A 13,586-nucleotide genomic window follows, 5' to 3' on the forward strand; every position below is an offset into this window, starting at 1 on the left:
CAGCTTTGTTCCCTATGCCATCCATCTGGTAAACTCGCAAGATTCATTTTTCTCGCCATGTACATGTATAGATCCAGACTAGACTGTGGTGTTTCTCTGTGTCATATAATATATGTGGGTATATGCGTATTTATTTATTTATTTATTTTTTATCATGCTTATATAGTGTATATTGGAGGTGGTGACCCTTTGAGAGCTGTATGCAACGAAATTTCATTTTAATGTATGCCGATGAGTGTCCATTTAAAGTCTAAGCTCTTACTGTAGTCTAAGTTCTCCCTTGCCTGGTTTTACTCATGTTAGTACTAAAAGCAGTTATGTAAACTGTGACTTCCGCCTGGGCATATATATTGCTATATTTGTGTATTTTATTTTTCCTCAGCAGGCTAATCAAATACTTTTTAGGCACTTGGGGATTTAGGAGCGATTATTTTGCACCAGTTGATGTACCCGCTAGATAATGTCACCCTTGAAAAACATTCTCTGATGAGAGAGAGAAAGAGAGAGAGAAAGAGAGAATGAAGATTTTTATAAAAATGGCTCAGCTATTGAAGAACTGCCCTACTCCAGTGAAACATAGAAACCTCATTAAACTTTAGTCTGCAAACCACAAAAGACAAGAAATGAGCAGCAGCATTTTATTCTTTGCAAGCGGACTGTGTGTGTAGCTCAATAAAGACTGGGCATTTATAGGTTCAAGGTTATTCAGAGATTTCTAAAGAGATGAATTTATCTTCCACAGTTGGAATCACACCAATGCATAAGAAAAATAAAAAAAAAACCTGCGGCCAGCTCCTTCAGCTGGTGGAGAGGAGAACTTTCTTCGTTCCTCCTGAAGGAAAGCAGAAAGCTGCTTTCCTTGTTTGTCCAGCTGTCTGCTTGTGGAAAGTTTCTTCTATCTTCTTGCCTCTTTCCCTGTAAGTGCTTTGAAACGTTAAATGTTGGAATTTAGACTTCAAAAATACTTGGTGAATTTCCGAAGGGTATTAAAGTATTAAAGGCAGGGGAATAAAGTTATGCGCAAGAATTTGCGCGAGTGTGCGCGCTTCTACAGTGAGGCATTATTCTCTCTTCTCATCCAGTACAGCATTTATTTTCTTTTCAGCAGACTGAAAGAAATCTTTTCAAACACCACTGGCACCTTGCCAACCCCTCCTGACAATGCAACCTGCAAAGGAAAAGTATTTGTCCTAGATTACAGAGAGAGCAAGGGAGGGAGGTGGAGGTGAGAGAGAGAGAGAGAGAGTGGGGCAGACAGGGAAGGAAAATATATTGTGGCATGTCTTCAGTGTGAGCAAGAAAAGGGCCATCTGGTCAATCACATTTGTCTGTTTTCCTGTTAGGCTTGTTTGAATGCTTTTTCTGGGAAGACAAAGGCTGCCATTTCAATGGCTTTCACCTGTTTCCCATGTGAATCACTGCAAGCTTGCAATGATGTGAATGTGATGCGGGTCAATTTCTTTAAATTCATAGATTCCCCCACCCCTCTCCTGACTCCAGAGCTCTTCTGGTAAACAGATCACAGCCATATGAACAGGAGCCTGGGTATATTATATCTACCTAGCAGATAGCTTATAGACTAGAATGAATGAATGAAGTTGTCTTAAGCATCATCCAGGCCAGCTATTAGAGCTGATATAGCATTGATATAATAACAGAATAACAACAGAGTAACAGAGTTAGAAGGAACCTTGGAGGTCTTCTAGTCCAACCCCCTTGTCAGATCCGTGTATCTGCCATTCTTCAATGGAAGAAGAAGGGGAGGGGAAGTTGGTACAAGTAATCCTTTTTGATGTAATCTGAACATCTTAAATCTTATACTGAATCTGTATAACTTGCACATGATATACAACTGGAGGACTGGAGCCAGATGTCTAGAAACTTGTCACCTCTTGGAGAGATAGCAAGAGGAGAAGGGTCCATAAAAATTCCAGCTCTGAAAGACACTCCCTGGGGAAACTTTTCTAAGATAACTTTTCCCAGAAAAAAAAAGGGGAATTAACATGTTGGTTCTTTGTTTGACTAAATCCACATCAGAATAAGGGGAGGGGTTCTAACTCCCTTTATCTATTACTGTATGCCTGGAAGCATCTTAGATTCTGCTTTGACTAGTACCTGGATCACTTCCTTTCAGTAAATAATTCCTTTTGAAGTACCTAGCTTTCAAAAGTTCATTCTTTTCGGTTGAAGGGGGAAAGTCTGGTGCTCAAACAAGACACCCTATATCGTTCTGAACAAACAACAAATGACCACAATTTCAGAAGGCAGCCCATTTCAATGATTAATTGTTTTCATTGATAGGAAATGTCTTCTTTTCTTAGTTCTAGGTTGGATCTCTCTTTGATAATTTCCCATCCATTACTCCCTTCCTTGCCCTCAGGTACTTTGGAGAATAGCTCTCTTCTTTGTGTCCTTCCCTGAAATATTGGAAGACTGCTATCATGTCACCCCCCTAATCCTTCTTTTTTCTTAGACTAGACATATCTAGTTCCTGCAACTGCTCATCATATATTTTAGCCTCCAGCCCTCTAATCATCTTTGTTGCTCTTCTCTGTATTCCTTCTAGAGTCTCAATATCCTTTTCGAATCCTGGTGATCAAAACTGGATGCTGTATTTCAAGGGTAGGCCTACTAAAGCAGTATATACTAGGATCCCAATAATTCATGTGAATTTGATACTATTTCTTCTATTGATGCAGCCTAGGACTGCATCAACTTTTTTGGCAGGTGCGGCACACTACTGGATCATACCTGTGGTTTCCCACTACTAGATCTCACTTAGAGTTATTGCTGTTGATACAGGTATCTGTGCCTGTCTCAACAGCAACAGATTTGATTTTTCTTGCCTAAGTGTAAAACTTTACCTTTCTTACCACTGAACTGGAGAGGGCCCAGTGTTCAAGTTTGTCTAGATCCTTTTAGATCAGGGTGGTCAAACTCGTGGACCACGGGCCTGATGTGTCACACCCATGTCTGGTTTAGTGAAGGGGGAAAAGCTGCCATGATGATATGATGCTGCCATGATGATATGAGTTTGACACCCCTGTTCTAGATCTTGGCCTATCTCTAAGTGTTGGCTATTCCTTCTAGCTTGGTGTTGTCTATAAATTTGATGAGCTCTATCCCCTCATCTAAATTGTTTATGAAGATATTGAAGGGCCTAAGACAAAACCAAGGAGTACTTCACTGCATACTTCTTTCCACGTAGATGTTAGTTCCTTTGAGGACTACAAATTGAGTGTGGCTCATTAGCTAGTTTTGAATCTATCTGGTGGTGATGCTATTTATGCCACATTTTTCTTTCTTACCAAGAAATAGGTTGTGCTCTATTTTGTCAAATGCCTTACTGAGATCCAATTATACTATGTCCAAAGCATTTTGCTGGTCCATTGATTTAATCACTTTCTCAAAGAATGCAATGAAATTTGTTTGGCATGATCTGTTTTTACAAACCCGTGTTGGCTTCTAATAATAGTTTGCTTGCTGCTAGGTGTTTGCAGATCTGTTGCTTAATTATTTTTTTTAGGATCTTCCCAGGTATTGATGTCAGGCTGGTTGGCCTGTAGTTTCCTGAATCCATTTTCCTCCTCTTTTGAAGATGGGAACCACATAAGCTCTTTTCTAGTCCTCTGCTAGTTCTCTACTGCTGCAGGGTCTTTGAAAGATATGGTTCTGAGATCACAACTGCTAGCTACTTCAGAAGTCTGGGATGTAATCCATCTGGTCCTATTGATTTGAATTTGTCTAGAGTGGATAAGTGTTGTTTCATCATGCCTAGAATAGAATATAATTCTTTATTGGCCAAGTGCGATTGGACACACAAGGAATTTGTCTTGGTGCAAATGCTGTCAGTATACATAAAAGAAAAGGTACATTCGTCAAAAATCAAATAAGGTACAACACTTAATAATAGTCATAGGGTACAATAAGCAATGAAATCATACTAGGAAACAGTCAGTATAGATCGTAAGGATACAAGTGACAAAGTTACAGTCATACGGTCACAAGTGGGAAGGGATGGGTGATAAGGAGTGATGAGAAGGTTAATAGTAATAGTAGTGCAGACTTTGTAAATAGTTGGACAGTGTTGAAGGAATTATTTGTTTAGCAGAGTGATGGCTTTCAGGAAAAAAACTGTTCCTGTGTCTAGTTGTCCTGGTGTGCAGTGCTTTATAGCATTGTTTTGAGGGAAGTAGTTGCAACAGTTTATGTCTGGGATGTGAGGGGTCTGTAAATATTTTCACAGCCCTCTTTTTGACTAGTTCAGTATACAAGTTCTCGATTGAAGGCAGGTGGGTAGTAATTGTTTTTTCTGCAGTCCTAATTATCCCCTGAAGTCTGTGTCTGTCCTGTTGGGTTGCAGAACCAAACCAGACAGTTATAAAGGTGCAGATGACAGACTCAATAATTCCTCTGTAGAACTGGATCAGCAGCTCCTTGGGCAGTTTGAGTTTTCTGAGTTGGTGCAGAAAGAACATTCTTTGTTGTGCTTTTTTGATGACATTTTTGATGATAGGTGTCCATTTTAGGTCATGTGATATAATAGAACCTAGAAATTTGAAGGTCTCTACTGTTGATACTGTGTTGTCTAGTATTTTAAGAGGTGGTAGTATGGGAAGGTTTCTTCTAAAGTCTACGATCATGGTCTTGAGTGTGTTTAGTTCCACATTGTTCCGGTTAAACCACGAGGCAAGTTGTACAACCACCTGTCTGTATGCGGATTTCTTGTTGTCTTGAATGAGACCAATCACTGTTGTGTCATCTTCAAACTTCAGTATTTTAACAAATGGATTGTTTGAGATGCAGTCATTGGCATATAAGGAGAAGAGAAGTGGAGAAAGCACACAGCCTTGGGTGGCCCCTGTGCTAATTGTACAGGTATCAGATGTGATTCTGCCTAGCTTCACCTGCTGCTTCCTGTCTGTTAGGAATTTTGACTTGTATCCCTAGTCTGTTTATTATGGTACCATGTTTAATAGGTTAGACTATATATTTTTTTCCTTTTATGTGAAGACAGATGCAAAGAAAAAATTAAGCCCTTTTGCTTTCTCCTTGCTGCCCATCACTTCCTTGCCATATCTCCCATTAGTGGACCAATTGTTTCCCTGACTTTTTTCTTGCTTTTTTCATGTTGAATTTTTAAAAAACTATTTTTGACATTCGTTGCAAGTCTTAGCTCATTCTGAGCCTTAGCTTTTCTACTTTATCTTTGCAGTTCCACTGCAAAGTTTTGTTGTTTAAACCTCCCAGTGCAGCCATGAAAATTCAACAGTGAAGAAGCTCAAGAGACTTATAAAAGATTACAGAGGGTCGCTCCATATTGCCCATTTTTTGTGACAGTCCTAATTTAAAAAGAATTGCAGAATTCTTCACTAGGAACGGACTTAGTTTTTGCTTTGTTTGCAGATAATTTATGCAGGAGTCCTTGAAGAAAGCAAATGTTGAGCCAGGAAATAGCAAGTTTTCCAGCTATGGTTTATATATCCTGACTGAAAGGACATAATCTAGAGTAGATGTTCTCCAGGAGCTTTTATGAACAAAATAGCCGTTATGTTCTTGTACTTGTATTTCCTTCTATTTCACTACTAGACCAAGGACTATTTTTGTAAGATTAAAACAGAAGTAAGAAGGAGGATCCTTCCAACTTCAAGCAAGTTAAGTACATCTTGTTCTTTGGCTGGCTGTCCAAGGCTGCCTTCCCAACAATTACTTTTTATTTTATTCTCAAGGAACCTGGCTAGCTATGCATGAGAGATGATCTCTTCAATGCAACCAAAGCTATGCCAACACAGATTTGATGACTTGTATGGATCAGAAATCCAAAACAAATATACACTAAACTCAAGGATTTTCATGGTTTTCCTTTTTAAGAAATTGAAACTTGTTTCTTTATCAAAGGCCATTTAGGTCTGAGCTGCTAAACTCCAGATGATGGAGTAGTGAAAGGGGTAGTGAAACACCTAATTATTTGCTTTTGTGTGATAGGTTAGGCATTTTATGAGCCAGGGTGGCGCAGTAGCTAGAATGCAGTGTTGCGGACTAATTCACTGTTCACTGCCAGGAATTTGATCCTGACTGACTCATGGTTGACTCAGCCTCTCATCCTTTAGAGGTCAGTAAAATGAGAACCCAGTTTGTTAAGGGCAATATGCTGACTCTGTAAACCACTTAGAGAGGTCTGTGTAAAGTACTATGAAGTGGTATATAAGTCTAGGTGCTATTGTTATTTATTTACCCAAATTTTGGGATATCTTTGCTCCTATTACTAGACAAATATTTGATCCAAATCCCAGTATATAAACCCCCCAGCCTGCATTATTTTTAGTCCCCTTTTTAAGAATTGAAGATCACATGTATCAAGGTACATATAGTGGCTTCTTTAAAGGTGGATTCTATGACTTCTAGCACATATACAAAAGATATGTAATCTTTTATATATTCTTTTGTATAATATACCTTTGAAGCTATGTTAATAAGGCATGAGGTTTTGTGCCAAGAAGTACCAACTCTGCAAAACAACAACAACTTAGATCAGCTAACATCCTTCAATATGATTAACAACTGCTGATCCCAAGCCCTCGGAAAGCCTCGATAGGTGGACAAAAGTGCCAAATCCAGTCTAAACATCTGGAAGATTCTACAACCAATCATCATCATCATCATAAAAAGATGTCAGAACATGTTTCAGGAGATTTTGCTTGGGTGGTGATAGATAGGCCTGGAGAACAAGGAAAGCGACCTTGACAAAAATGTGTAAGAACTGTTATTTAGATAAAGGGCATTGAAACATTCTTTAAGTCATGGCAAGCAAGATAATGCTTGGAAGTGATCAGACAAATAATTCCCTGATACATTGGGGTATAAGAAGGAGGGGAGATAAAGCACAATCAGACTTGCAAGATTTTGTTGCCAACTCAATTGAGTATAGTTCTAGTCTTATGAAGTCGATTTTCTGGTCTGTTCTACCTAATGGGGCCAAGAGAAGATCCCCCCAAATTCTTTTTGTTTCTTAGATTCCTCCACTTTTTTCCCGCTGGCCTATGTTCATGACTAGGTTCAGTAGATTAGCCCAGCAGCTACATCTAGAATTATAATCTATAGAGATTCTCAGTCATCCAGGTCATAACTGTCCCAACGGTGCTTTTTCAGGAGGCAACTGGACTTTCTGGTTTTTGTCTTTCGAAGACATTTTGCTTCTCACTCAAGAAGCTTCTTCAGCTCTGACAGGATAGTAGAAAGTGGAAAGATTACAGGCTGCTGTGTTTCATTCCTACATTTCAGGCTCTGTAGGCTTATTCTTTGATGTTCTGAAACCCCAAGGCACTTTCTCTGAAAGCTTTACTTTCTCCACACAGGTGCCAGAAGAGGCTGCAACCCTAGTTTAAACACTGCAAGCCTTCTCGATTTCTTACAAAACATCTGCAATGCCATATTCTTCAACTGAGGTGAGCACACACCTTTGATCTCTGACCACAGTTTTAAGAGAACGATAATTGCTGGGAAGGAGAAGAATTCCATCTGTTCTCCTTACAGGGATTGAGGAATAATATTTACCTGATGGTAGGGACAGAGGTGGGATGGAGGTATTTTATTTTTATTCTGTTGAAACGAAGAAGGCAAACATGTAATCAAATGATATGGTTAGAATCTGTCTCTGGCAATAACTCAACCCATGGACAAAGACTCATTTCAGTTCCTTTCGAAGCTGCAGAGGTCTTGCAGAAACAAGAGAAGGCATCTGACCTTAACTACCAATTTCCTTTTTTTTGCTAGCTTTTATTTTGCAGCTCTTTCTTGACAATTGGCAATTTTATTTCTTGCACCTCAAGAGCTTGAAAAAGGTTGAGGTGTAAAGTTAGAGAAGCAAAGCATCCCTGGAACTCATCAAAAGGACATAAGCTCTGCTGGAAGCGTATTTTCCCCATGATAAGAAGAACAAGGATACCATCACACTTCCCAGCATAAAATCCCTTGGGAGTGGAACTTGTGTTAATATGGAAAATCTCTGTCCCACCATTTTTTTTTGAAAGAGCTCTAAATCCTAATTTAAAAGAAGCTCATTTGGTAAATTGAGGAGTTCTCCTGATTTCCAGTGTCACGCTCCAATCCAGTCCACTGATTTGATACCCATGAAAGCGCCTGGATTTGCAGAACAAGATAGGTTTGCCCTGTTCTTTCTGCTAAACCAGGGTTGTCAAACTCTATTTCATTGAGGATCGTATCAGGGTTGTGTTTGACCTCAGGATACCGGGGGTGGGCATGGCGAACTCATCTGTTTTCACCCATGTAGGCCTCCTGCAGCCCTCTGTCAGTGAAACGGAGCTCGGGGGGAGGGTCGTGTGTATCCCCTTGAGCTCCGTTTTTGCTGGCAGAGGCACCATGGGCAGGTTCTTTGCTGTTTCCAGGGTGGCCCTGTGAGCCAGTTCTAAGCCTGCATGGGCCCTGAGTTTGACACTCCTGTGCTACAGAAAGGCGAATGAAGTAAGTAAACAATAAAGGATGGGGATCATCTCACCCCCTACAGGTTACTTCATGGTACTGTCATGGAAGGATTGTCCTCAGCATTGAAACCACTGCTGATTGCTGTCTGCTTGGGAAAACACAATTTTATCACAAGTACAAGTAGTGCTTGACTTACAACAGTTAGAGACCATTCGAAGTTACAACAGCACTCAAAAAAAGTGCCATTTTTCACACTTACAACCACTGCAGCATCCCGATGGTCACATGATCAACACTGAAGACACTTGGCAATTGACTCATATTTATGACGGTGGAACAGTCCCAGGGTCCTGAGATCTCCTTTTGCCACCTTCTGACAAGCAAAGTCAATGGGCAAGCCAGCTTCACTTAACAACCATACTACTAACTCAAGAGCTGAAGCGATTTACTTAACAACCGCAACCAGCGAGATCGTAAAAGGGGGCAAAATTCACTTAACAAATATCTTGCTTAGCAACAAAAAATGTGGGGCTCCACTGTGGTGGCAAGCTGAGGATTCCCCATATGACTAACCATGGCTTAAGGCTGTCCCACACATAAGATGAGGAGGAGATGAAAACAAAGCCATGGGGACTTGGCAGAATAAAGATATTCAACCGAGTATGTTTTATGAAGATATGAAGCAAGGAGGTAAGGGAGCTGTATAAAAGCTGCTTGAATACTTTGAATACTTTGTACTTCTTTCAGATTCATGCTGGCTGGGGAATGCTGGGAGTTGAAGTCAGCACATCTGAAAGTTGCAAAGTTTGACAAACACCTGTCTAGTCAAAAAACAACAGTGTCGGATCTTTCCAGCAGTTTCCTGTGTGCGGTGTATGCTAAGTGTAACAGCACGATGGTCACTATTTCCTATTGGTCAGCAGAGGTCAGTCTGCTCCTGTCCTGTTAAACACCTTTGGAAAACCCCTGTTGGTTCTCCTGTTAGTCCTGCTGCTCGCTTGCTCTTGTTGGAAATGCCCAGCTGTCTCTCCTCTTTCCCAAGGTGGCTGGCTGGGACTGAGATGTTGAAGGCGATTTTTCTACCCACTTGCTAAATGCTCAATCAGGAAACAGCTGCAGTGAAAACCCTCTTCCTCCCAGGCTGCATCTCAGCAAGGCAAAAAAAGGCTTCCTTACCCAAGGATCCAAACTGACTCCCCTGAACACAGCTGATTGGTTCCATAAACTCACAGCTCCCTTGCAAAACCTAGTTTCAAGTTCCCCAGTGCTACTGCTCCTTACAACAGCAGCTGGGATGCATCCATTTGCTGATCAATTGCTGGTTCAATAACAAGAAGTAAAACTCAGTTTAACAGAAACAGAGACACAGAATAAAATAAAATAGAATTCTTTTATTGGCCAAGTGTGATTGGACACACAAGAAATTGGTCTTGGTGCAAATACTCTCAGTATACATAAAAGAAAAGATACATTCGTGGAGAGTCAAGAATCATAAGGTACAACACTTAATAATAGTCATAGGGTACAATAAGCAATCAAATCATACTAGGAACCAGTCCATATAAATCGTAAGGATAGAAAGCGACAAAGTTACAGTCATACAGCCACAAGTGGGAAGGGATGGGTGATGAGAAGATTAATAGTAATAGTAATGCAGACTTTGTAAATAGTTGGACAGTGTTGAAGGAATTATTTGTTTAGCAGAGTGATGGCTTTCGGGGAAAAAACTGTTCTTGTGTCTAGATGTTCTGGTGTGCAGTGCTCTATAGCATCATTTTGAGGGAAGGCGTTGAAATAGTTTATGTCCGGAATGTGAGGGGTCTGTAAATATTTTCACAGCCCTCTTTTTGACTCATGCAGTATACAGGTCCTCGATTGAAGGCAGGTGGGTTGTAATTGTTTTTTCTGCAGTCCTAATTATCCTTTGAAGTCTGTGTCTGTCCTGTTGGGTTGCAGAACCAAACCAGACAGTTATAGAGGTGCAGATGATAGACTCAATAATTCCTCTGTAGAACTGGATCAGCAGCTCCTTGGGCAGTTTGAGCTTTCTGAGTTGGTGCAGAAAGAACATTCTTTGTTGTGCTTTTTTGATGACATTTTTGATGTTAGGTGTCCATTTTAGGTCATGTAATATAATAATGGAATGCCGACTCCAAAAAGCTGGTTTGGTGTAGTGATGAAGACTCCCACTAGAAACTGGGAGGCCATGAGTTCTAGTCTTGCCTTGGGCCAGTCATTCTCTCTCAACCCTAGGAAGGAGTATTCTGACCTGTCTCCCAAACACGACAAACCTTCTGTGGTTAAATAAATGTTTCCTTTATTAGGAGCACCAGCAGCCCCACCAAAAAGACTGTCTCTCTCTCTTTCACAGCAGGCTAACAAGTCTCCAGGGAGATGAATAGTTTTCTGCCACACTTATTCATCTCCACCCCCTGCCTTTTATCCCCAGAGCTAGTGGGGGCTTCATTAGCAGCGGTGGCTCTTCTGTCCCAAAGATCGGCCCATAGATTTCCACTGCTCTCCTCTCCTCTGCCTTCTGTGCATCCGCGTATTAGGCACTGAACCCAGCTGTTCCTCCTCTTCCTCATCAGCCACCTGTAGATCTGGGGGCTGTTGACTCTCCATCTGAGGGCTGACGGATGGCCCAGGTTCTGCCTCTGTCTCTGGCAGCTCCATTCCCGCTTCCCTCTTGGAGCTCTCAGGTCGCCTTGATGCTGGCCCTGACTGTCACGCTTCCTCCTCATCTGATTCAGCTGCTGGAGGGGCTGGTGGCTGACAGGCCACAACAAGGAGAAAATGGAGAAAACTGGGTTTTTTGGGGGAAAAACTTGCCAAGAGGACTGCAGGAACTTGTCCAGGCAGTTGCAGGAATCAAAAAACACGTTAAAGTCCCCCCCTCCAAATAAATAAATACAGCCCAGTTAGCAAACTGATTTCTAACAATATTTGTTGACCACCTGTCCATTGGCCTGAGATAGTGTCCGAATCCTAAAGAGAATTGGGATAAATTGGATTGCACTGACGTGGAGTAGCTCACACAGGCACCAACATACACTACTCCAATTCACAATGCTCTGGCAACGCTCTGATCCTTGATTTCCATTCTGCAATTCAAGCCTATTCCAGATGGTAGCACTATGGCAGCTATTTCACAATTAAAAACACAACAACCCCCGCAACATTTCATTGAAAATACTATGGTGGGCATGGGATAGATGAGGAAGTTTGTACCCAGGTGAGAGGATCAGGCCTATGAGAGCAGCATAAAGCACATTGATTTGTTTGTGAGGGGCAACTGGAAATGCCAGCAGTTTAGACATTAATGCCTGTGTGTTGTGTTACTTTGGGGACAGCACATTTACATTGTTGTACTAGCTGCATACTTACTACTTTACATTGTATCCATGGGTCATTTCTTCAGGGTTGTCACATGAAAAGATATACTTAAATATTTACAAAATGTAAGGGGTGTACTCACTTCTGTGATATACTGTAGATAGATAGATTAGATACTGTAGACAGACAGACAGATAGACAGACAGATGATAGATAGATGATAGCAATAGCACTTAGTCTTATATACCGCTTTACAGTGCTTTTACAGTCCCCTCTAAGCGGTTTTAGAGAGTCAGCATCAGTGGTGGGATTCAAAAATTTTTACTACCGGTTCTGTGGGCGTGGCTTGGTGGGTGTGGCAGGGGAGGGATACTGTAAAATCTCCAATCAGAGGTAGTATTTGCCAGTTCTCCAAATTACTCAAAATTTCCACTACTGGTTCTCCAGAACTGGTCAGAACCTGCTGAATACCACCTCTGGTCAGCATATTGCCCCCAATAATTTGGGTCCTCATTTTACCCACCTTGGAAGGATGAAAGGCTGAGTCAACCTTGAGCCTGTTGGGATTTGAACTGCCGGCAACCAGCAGTCATATTGCAGGCAACCAGCAATCAGCAGAAGTAGCCTGCAGTACTGCACTTTAACCACTGTGCCACCATGGCTGATAGACAGACAGACAGACAGACAGACAGACAGACAGACAGACAGAGAGACAGACAGACAAATGATAGATCAGGGGGGTCTCAAACTTGTGACAACACATCCTCACATGACGCACTGCAATTCTTTCCTCTTCATTAAAATGGGGGTGGGCATGACCAGTGCATGACGCATCTGGCCGTGGGTCGCGAGTTTGACACTCCTGTGATAGATAGACAGAAATATTCCTATTCCATTGCCTGCTGTTTTCAGGTGCTTTGCTGTCCTTATATAATGTTCTTAGCATAACTTTCAGCTCTCACTCCAATCTCCATAGTTAAACTTCTTTCTCAAACTTCAGTTCTCCAATAGCATATATCTTTTGAGACTCTGGATCTGGCCCTCAAAATGTTTCAGGCAGTCTCTATATAGATTCTATTACCTGGAAAAATTCTGGCATCATTGAATTGACAATACTGTCCTATGCACTGAATTCAGCGGCTTCCATTGGACAGTATAAAAAAAGCCACCAAGTTAGTGGTCATGATATTTACAAAAGGGGTAGGGCATCAATTAGTTGTAGTGACTACCATCTTGATCCCCATCTGCAGATGACCTTAACTGGATTAGATCTAATATAGCAGGATTAAATTAGGATTTACAGATGTTTGTATCTAAGACAGTTACCTCCAAATTATTAACTTTTATCTACCATCTTGTAAAATAAAATTAAGATTGATTATATGTTAAAGTAGATGTTAAAGTAGATGATGATGATGATGATGATACCCATTTAATCATGTCCAATTTCTCTCTACATTTTCTGATCTTGTGTGGCTTCTTTTAGTGGTTTTATGCTCTGGCTGGTGGTTGATTTTGGTGGTTTAGCCGCCATGTTTTTTGGTAGTCTTGTTTTCTTTTACTGCTAACATTCCAAGCCCAGCTGCCTTTTTTAGTGAATTTGATCACATGTGGCTAAAATTAGTAAGGCTGAATTTTGTGATTTTGCCTTTGAGGGATATGTTCGGTTTTATAAGCTCCAATACTTGCTTGCTTGTCACTTTAGCTAATCAAGGAATGCACACTCAGGAACCTGTCAGGTGCAAAGAAACAGGACCATTTGCAGCATTTGTAAATAGACAATTTATTGATGCCTATACACAAAAGCC

General features: G+C 41.0%; 1 long non-coding RNA gene across 1 annotated transcript; it reads left to right on the plus strand.

The window, feature by feature from the left end:
• Window positions 1-784: 784 nt before the first annotated feature.
• Window positions 785-9,367, plus strand: LOC148127249 (uncharacterized). Its single transcript, XR_015742129.1, has 3 exons — window positions 785-917; window positions 7,356-7,445; window positions 9,190-9,367. It is a non-coding gene; the product is annotated as an uncharacterized LOC148127249 (long non-coding RNA).
• Window positions 9,368-13,586: the final 4,219 nt, after the last annotated feature.

This window comes from Pseudonaja textilis, chromosome 2, assembly GCF_049901715.1.
Source record: "Pseudonaja textilis isolate UNSWEBS1 chromosome 2, rPseTex1.2, whole genome shotgun sequence".
NCBI classification, from domain to species: domain Eukaryota; kingdom Metazoa; phylum Chordata; class Lepidosauria; order Squamata; family Elapidae; genus Pseudonaja; species Pseudonaja textilis.